This window comes from Bos indicus x Bos taurus, chromosome 13 (assembly GCF_003369695.1).
Source record: "Bos indicus x Bos taurus breed Angus x Brahman F1 hybrid chromosome 13, Bos_hybrid_MaternalHap_v2.0, whole genome shotgun sequence".
NCBI classification, from domain to species: domain Eukaryota; kingdom Metazoa; phylum Chordata; class Mammalia; order Artiodactyla; family Bovidae; genus Bos; species Bos indicus x Bos taurus.
The window spans coordinates 51,178,590-51,185,580 of record NC_040088.1 but is presented as its reverse complement, the minus strand read 5'-3'; positions in this window follow the sequence as shown (position 1 = coordinate 51,185,580).

The following is a 6,991-nucleotide window of genomic DNA, read 5'->3' as shown; positions in this document are numbered from 1 at the left end:
CCATCTACTCTCTTTTGGTCAGCAAGGTTTCAGCTGAGAAATTCACTGATTGACTTGAGTAGGTTTCATTATATGTGAGAACTTAATCTTTCTTTTTCTGTTTTTAAATTTGTCTCTATCTTCAACTTTAGACTGTTTTATTATAATGTATCTTGGAGAAAATTTTTTGAATTGAAATTTGGGGATTGCCTGTTAGCTTCATGAACTTGGGTATCCAGATCTCTATCCAGATTTGAAAAGTTCTCAGTCATTATTTCTTTTAATAAGCTTTTTGTCATTTCTCCCTCTTTTCTTCTTTGCCTCCAGTAATGTATAGATTGCTTCTGTATCCCACAGTTTTTGGAGGCTTTGTTCACTTTTTTTAATTCATTTTTCTTTGACTACTCTGACTGAAGGATTTCACTGTTTGTGAAACAGTTCATAGATCTCCCTTTCTTTAGGGTCAGTCATTGGAGTTAATAATATTTCCTTGATTATTAATGACCCTGTGGCTTTGTATTGATTTCTGTACATTTGAAGAAGTAGACACCTCTTCTAGTCTTTATAGGGTGGCTTCAGCAAGGAAAGCCCATTACCAGTGAAATATTATGGGTGAGCCCTACAGGGTGGTGTCTGTGATTGACCTTTCTGATGAAGTCCTTGGGCTGGCAATTCCAGTGCCTAAGTCCATGGGATCAGGCCTGGATCCTGGTTCTATGGAACCAGTTAAGTGCTATGGACCTGGGGTGAGCCCAGTGTCTGGGTCTGTAAGTCCTAGCCTGGTTCTGGGCTGAGCATCTGGCTTCATGGAGCTAACATGGTGCTGGGGTGGGTTGGGAGCCTGGGTCTATGATAGCTGACATAGTATTGGGCCTGGCTGGGAGCCTGGATTAATAGGAGCCTGCCTGGAGCCTGGGTTCACAGAGGCCAGTTTGGTGCCTAGAGCTGCAGATTCCAATCCAGTGCTGGGATGGGTGGGATCTTGGGTTTACAAGAGCCCATCAGAAACCTTGCACCACAAGAGCCACCTAGGGATGGTGGTGCTGAGGGACCATGCTGGGGTCTGTGGTGGAGCTGGGTGCTCACCTCCCTTCCCTCCCACAGGGATGATGTTTGTTTCCCTGATGGGCTGCCTGGGTTTAGAGGAGGATCATAGACATAATGTGACATTACCTTACCCACCATCTTCAATGCCTCTTTTCTCGTTTCTGTGCTCTGCCCAGGTGCTGTCATCCCTCACCTGGAATGCTTAGGTCTTCTGAAGGTATTTTTATAAATTCATGTGGATAGTTGTTCCAGTGGATGTTTCTGGGAAAGGATGGGCACTGGGAATTCTAATACTGCCATCTTGCTGATGTTATTCCATCCCATTTTATTCCTGTCTTTTCCTGATTTTATTTAGTTGTTTATCTGTATTCTTTTGTAGCCACTGAGTTTTTTTAAGATGACTAGTTTAAAGTCTTTGTCAGTTTGTGGAACTCCATTTCTTCAGGGTCAATTACTAGAAATTTATGATTTTCCTAGGTGACTCAGTGGTAAAGAATCTGCCTGCCAATGCAGGAGACAATGTGGGTTCGATTCCTGGGTTGGGGAGATCCTCTAGAAGAGAAATGGCAATCCACTCCACTTTTATTACCTGGAGAATCCCGTGGACAGCCTGGCGGGCTACAGTCCATGGAGTCGCAAAGAGTGGGACATGGCTTAGTGATTGAGCACGCATGTACTAGAAGTTTTATGTTTCCCTCGGTGGTGTCATGTTTCCCTGATTCTGTGTGGTCTTTGTATCCTTGTACTGGTGTCTGTGCATTTCAAGAGAGTTTCAACAGGGAAAGGACTTCATCACTCTCAGTGAGCCAATCCTGGGATCATCCACAGGCAGGGTCTTTCAATTCCAGGGTCCTTGGGTTATGTAATTCAACAGTGGCTGTGGGGTTTGTGGTTGGACAGGATTGGCTAGTGGGATTTATAGCTGGTTGGGGCTGGCTGGTGGAGGTCGTGGTCAGGGTTGTTGGTGGGCTGTGGGAGATCTGTATGCACTAGCCATCCCTTCTTACTTTGTAACAATCCTAGGTGGTCTAGCTGTGCCAGTGTCTTCAGTTTTCTGCATGAGGTGAGACAGAAGTGGGCCTCTTGAGCAGTACCTTGAAATGCTGGGAAAGTTGAATCTGTACCTTGGTCTCCTTTTCTCTACTAGAGAAATCACAGGCCCAGGGGCTCCTCCCTGCTGATGTGCTGGCTTGGGGTGGTGGGGGGTGGGGGGTGGGGACGGGGGGTGAGGGCACTGCAAACAAAGTAAAGCTGTTCTTGTCCTTTTAAATGTGATTTTCTGATTTTAGTTTTCACAGTCTATCAGGGTGCTGTAGTCTTCTCCCTGGGTTCTGGAATTCTCACAAAGGCATTCTTGTCTGTGGATGGTTACTAAATTGGCATTTCTGTTGGGAGACTAGGGCTGGAGACTTCCCATTCCACCATCTTGCTGATGTCACACCTTGGAGCAAAACTTAAAAGTCTATTCTATTAAGACCTTTGGAAGAGGAACTTCCTTGGTGGTCCAGTAGTTAAGATAACAGATCACAATGCAGGGGATCCAGGTTTGACCCCTGGTCAGGGAACTAGATCCCACACGTTGCAACTAAAGATCTCATGTGCTGCAACTAAAACCCAGTGCCACCAAATGAATAAAAATAAATATTAAAGAAAAAAAAAAAAAAAACCAACTTTGAAACAGTATTCTATTTCTCTAGCTAGAGTAGGTTCTTCATCTCAAGAAAGTGCCTGTTTTTATTCAGGAAACTTCACCTGAACTTCTAGGTTGACCATGTACCTCTCCTCTCTGCCCCCATGATGACTTGGACACACATTTCTCATTGCACTTGTACTGAAATGACCCATGGCTCCATCTGTCTCTTCAACCAGATCATAACCTGTAAGGGCAGAGAGCTTGTCATCTTGGTACTTCTGCATCAGTGTCGTAGTTTGCAAAGAGAGTCCACTCTGTTTATTTGTAAATTCATTGTGTCATTACTCATTCAACAAATAATTACTAAGCTCTTACTATGTGCTAAACACTAGCCTAGTATGAGTATATAGCAGATCAAAATTGGTAAAAATTCCTGTCCTAAATAAACTTGCATGCATGCATGCTCAGTTGCTCAGTCATGGCTGACTCTTTTGCAACCCCATGGACTGTACCCCACCAGACTCTTCTGTCCACAGGATTTTCCAGGCAAGAATACTGGAATGGGTTATCATTCCTCCTCTAGGGGATCTTCTGACCCAGGGATTGAGCCTGAATCTCCTGCATTGGCAGGCAGATTCTTTACTACTGTGCCACCTGGGAAGCCCCTAAAGAAACTTATCCCTGGTGGTTCAGCAGTAAAGAATCCACCTGGAAAGCGGGAGACCTGGGTTTGATCCCTGGGTTGGGAAGATCCCCTGGAGGAGGGCATGGCAACCTGCTCCTGTATTCTTGCTTGGAGAATCCCCATGGACAGAGGAGACTAGCAGGCTACAGTCCATAGGGTCATAAAGAGTCAGATACAACTGAGCGACTGAGCACAACAGAACAATTGGAAGGGCAGGCAATTAATGCAATGAATTAGTCAAGTAAACATTATGCTATTAGTAAGTAAAAAGAAAAAGTAGGGAGATGAACAGGAAATTTAGAGGGGAGACTATTAGAATTTTGGGCAAGCAGTCTCATGGACAAAGTGTCATTTATGTAAAGACCTAAAGAGAGTGAGGTAGTTGACTTTTGGGGCATCTTCAGGTGAGAGCAGGAAGGGGGCAGGCTGAGTAAGCCTTGATGCCTAATGTGTTTGAAGAAGATTGAGGAGGAGGATGAGAAAGAAATAGGAAATTAAGTCAGAGAGAAATATGCTGGGTGGTAGCCACCTTGAAAATTCTGGTAAAGCTGTGGACTTTTACTCTATAATTAGATGGGAAGCCAATGATGGCCTTTTTTTGTTTTGTTTTGACCATGACACATGACACAGGTCATGCAGGATCTTGGTTCCCCAAACAGGAATTGAAACCCGTGCCCCCTGCAGTGGAAATGCAGAGACCTAACCACTGGACCCCAGGGAAGTCCCAGGGAAGGTTTCTGACAGAGAAGAGATCAGCTGATTTCTTTCATTAAATGCTTATCAAACTAAATGGACCACATGTATATAGTTCAAGAAGACATATTAGTTATGTACCTCTATAGTCTAAGTGGTAATTTAGGTCAGAAGATTCCAAATGCACAATATCTTTAAAAATACCCACTTAAGGGACGTCCCTGGCGGTCCAGTGGTTAAGACTCTGTGTATCCAATGCAGGGGGTGCCGGTTTGATCCCTGGTCTGGGAACTAAGATCCCACAGGCCAAACGGTGCAGCCAAAAATTAAAAAAAAAAAAAAAAAAAACCACTTAAAACAAACCTGCGCCATGCAGTGGAGTTAGGGTCCATGGGGTTGCTAGGAGTTGGACACGACTGAGAGACTTCACTTTCACTTTTCACTTTCATGAGTTGGAGAAGGACATGGCAACCTGCTCCAGTGTTCTTGCCTGGAGAATCCCAGGGACGGGGGAGCCTGGTGGGCTGCCATCTCTGGGGTTGCACAGAGTCAGACACGACTGGAGCGACTTAGCAGCAGCAGCAACAGCAGCCCGATTAAGGCAAACTGCTTGGAGATTTTGATCTAACTATTAATACATTGAACAAAATAACTGGACAATTATAATTTCTTCACTTTCTGAAGATATGAGTGTGTCTACTAACATCGTTTTCAAGTTTTTGTTTTTTTTTTTTTTAAGTAAGGAACAGTTGGAAAGCTCAAACTTATATCCTTAACCAACAAGAATTTAGGTTAAATTATTCTTGTGAATTTGGGGATGTACTGTAATGAATTAGGGCTGCATCTTCAGTTAAATGGATTTTATTTCTTTGATTAAATTTGTCATTTTGGAATGCTGAAAGGCTAACTAGATTATTGCAGTCCCTTAAAAAGTATCTGAGAATTATTGTTAAGAATGAAGTGACTTTCTGTTTTTTTTTTAATGTTCTAATTCTTAACTCCCATTTATATATCACTATGCACGTATGTGTGATGATTATATAGTGGAGTGGGAAAGTGAAAGTGAAATTCACTCAGTTGTGTCCGACTCTTTGCGACCCCGTTGACTATACAGTCAATGGACTTCTCCAGACCAGAATACTGGAATGGGTAGCCTTTCCCTTCTCCAGGGGATCTTCCCAATCCAGGGGTCGAACCTTGGTCTCCTGCATTGCAGGTGGATTCTTTACCAGCTGAGCCACAAGGGAAGCCCAGTGGAGTGGGAAGGTTGTTTGTTTGTTTGTTGGTATGTTTGTTTTTGCAGTGCCACGTAGCATGTGAGATCTTAGTTTCCTGACCAGGGATCGAACCCAAGCCCCCTACCTTGGAAGCATGGAGTCTTAAAGCACTGGACTACCAGGTAAGTCCTAGAGTGGGAAGTTTTCTTTCTTCATTTCTTTCCTGCTTTTTTTGAGATCTGGTACCATTATTTTTAAAAAGTAAGGATATTATATACATTTTGTTACTTTGAAGAACAGAGTCACTAGATACCAGATAGATATTCAAAGGGTTACAAGAGTGGATATGCTGTGGTCTTTACTCTTACAAAGTTACTTGTTTATAAATAGCCAGAGAGCTGAAATTAATCCTTTCCCTATAATATGAATTCAGTATAGTCTGGACTATGACAGCATAACATTAGTAAAAAGGAGTTTATATCACATGGGGCATAATCTTAGTGAGTTTACTTCAAGTTATTTATTTGGTGACCTCTTCTTGTTAGGATCAGTAATGTATTTTGGAAATACTCTTAGGAAATGATAAATAATCAGTAAATTGGGCGGGGACATGCTTTTGCCTCTTGTCTGGGCTCCTCGCAGATCCTGCTTGATCCCGGAGCAGTTTCACTGCCACCAGAGCCTGCCTTGCTGCATATCAACACCACACGATCACAGGAAACCAGCCATGGACATGCCAGAACATTCCTGGCAGTTTGTACATTTTGTTTCACGGAACAAAACGCTGAAAACAATGAGAAAACCTTGAGATTACAAATGATCTTGCTAACAATTTAAGAAACTTTCAATTTTTGACTTCCTGCCTGCAGGAAGGAAATGACAGTTGGAAGTGTGGAGAACAGGTGTCACCCTGGACAGCATGATATCTTCTGCTTACTAAAATAAAAACCCCTGCATCAACACTCCTACATGGAAGTGAGTTCTAACCACAAGACTCAGTCTTTCCACCACAGACCCTGCTTCAGAAAACCAAATCTGTTTCCTACCAGGAAGTTGTTAAACACAGCATTCAAGAGCAGACTCAGGGGCAGAATTCCTCGAATCAATCTGGGATAAATCCAAGTTAAGAATTCAGGTGGTTTGAAAATGTCCCCCTCCGTGTCCTTCCAGTGACTGGCAGTACAGTTGCATGGTGGACTCGTCAGGGGACTTAGAAGGGACAGAATTAGGACTGACAGAAACTGGTCCCAGCTGAAGGGGGGGTAGGGATCCCAAACCCTCTCTTATATCCCTTTGTGTTTGTCAGGGGTGTGGCATTGTTTTTTACCCATAGCTTCAAGCTGGCATTGAAGCTTTCTATTTTCCCTTTGGCAAACTAGCTAGTTACTCTATCCCACATGAAGAAGATTTCCATGCCTCTCAATCTGTTACAGAAAATTTAGACAAATGATACTTCAGAGGGGCTGAGGACCCTGAAATGATTGAAGACTGTTCCTTGGCCCAGATGATTACCAGACAGTCCTCTCCAACCACCTTCATTAACAATGCAAGTCCATCATGGGATATGCATTCTTGAGGGCATGTGTGTTGGAAAATGTTAGGAAAGACATTTTAACATTGGAATGTAGAAAGTCTTTGTGAATGCTTGCAAGGGGCATAGTTTTCTTTTTCCAAACATGCGTTGTGGGATTAAGAAGCTCTGTAATCCCCAGGGTCTTTGACTTTGAAGCCATGGCT